Raw genomic sequence first — 1,899 nt, forward strand, 5'->3', positions numbered from 1 at the left:
CTCTCTCTCTCTCTCTCTCTCTCTCTCTCTCTCTCTCTCTCTCTCTCTCAGTGCCTGTAACTGGAAGATCGGATGAGAGCTCTCAGCGACTGCTCCAGTGCCATGCCTGGCTGCATGCTGCCCTACATCCACCATGACACTCAAGGACTAACCTTCCAAAATCATAAGCAAGACCCCAACTAAATGCGTCCTGTAATAAATTGCTTTTTTTCCAACTTCTGAGCTAATGTCCACTTATCAGAAAGTGCATGCTATGTGTGTTCTTTTGTGATTGGATTAGCTCACTCAGGATGATATTTTCTACTTCCATCCATTTGCCTAAGAGCTTCATGAATTCATCCTTTTTAAATAGCTGAGTGGTACTCCATTGTGTAAATGTACCACATTTTCTGTATCCATTCCTCTGTTGAAGGACATCTGGGTTCTTTCCAGCTTCTGGCAATTATAAATAAGGCTGCTATGAACATAGTTGAGCATGTGTCTTTATTACATGTTAGAGCATCTTCTGGGTAAATGCCCAGGAGTGGTATAGGTGGGTCCTCAGGTAGCACTATGTTCAGTTTTCTGAGGAACTGCCAGACTGATTTCAAGAGTGGTTGTACCAGCTTGCAATCCCACCAGCAATGAAGGAGTGTTCCTCTTTCTCCACAACCTCACCAACATCTGCTGTCACCTGAGTTTTTGATCTTGGCCATTCTGACTGGTGAGAGGTGGAATCTCAGGGTTGTTTTGATTTGCATTTCCTTGATGATTATGTATGTTGAACATTTCTTTAAGTGCTTCTCAGCCATTCAATATCCCTCCCTTGAGAATTCTTTGTTTAGCTCTGTACACCCCCCCCTTTTTTTTTTTTGAGACAGGGTTTCTCTGTGTAGCCCTGGCTGTCCTGGAACTCTGTAGATCAGGCTGGCCTCAAACTCAGAAATCAGCCTGTCTCTGCCTCCCAAGTGCTGGGATTAAAGGCATGCACCAACACCGCCTGGCTTTGTACCCCATTTTTTAATAAGGTTATTTGATTCTCTGGAGTCTAACTCCTTGTGTTCTTTGTATATATTGGATATTAGCCTTCTATTAGATATAGGATTGGTAAAGATCTTTTCCTACTCTGTTGGTTGCCATTTTGTCCTATTGACAGTGTCCTTTGTGTTACAGAAGCTTTGCAATTTCATGAGGTCCCATTTGTCAATTCTTGACCTTACAGCACAAGCCATTGGTGTTCTGTTCAGAAAATTTTCCCCTGTGCCCAAGTGCTCGAGGCTCTTCCCCACTTTATTCTCTATTAGCTTCAGAGTATCTGGTTTTATGTGGAGGTCCTTGATCCACTTGGACTTGAGCTTTGTATAAGGAGATAAGAATGGATCAATTTGCACTCTGCTACATGCTAACCACCAGTTGAGCCAGCACCATTTGTTGAAAATGCTGTCTTTTTTCCACTGGATGGTTTTAGCTCCTTTGTCAAAGATCAAGTAACCATGGATGTGCCCAGAAGTTCAGAATATCCAAGATACAATTCATAGACCACATGAAGCTCAAGAAGAAGGAAGACCACAGTATGGATACTTCGGTCCTTCTTAGAAGGATGATCAAAATACCCATGGTAGGAAATACCAGAGACAAAGTTTGGAGCAGAAACTGAAGGAAAGGCCATCCAGTGACTGTCCCACCTAGGGATCCATCCCATATACAGTTACCCAGACACGATTGTGGATGCCAACAAGTGCTTACTGACAGAAGCCAGACATAGCTGTCTCCTGAGAGGCTCTGTCAGTGCCTGACTAATACAGAAGTGAATCCTCACAGTCATCCATTGGACTGAGCACAAAGTCCCCAATGGAGGAGCTAGAGAAAGGACCCAAGGAGCTGAAGGGGTTTCCAGCCCCATAGGAGGAACAACAATAT

Source organism: Mastomys coucha, unplaced genomic scaffold (assembly GCF_008632895.1).
Source record: "Mastomys coucha isolate ucsf_1 unplaced genomic scaffold, UCSF_Mcou_1 pScaffold5, whole genome shotgun sequence".
Lineage (NCBI taxonomy): Eukaryota > Metazoa > Chordata > Mammalia > Rodentia > Muridae > Mastomys > Mastomys coucha.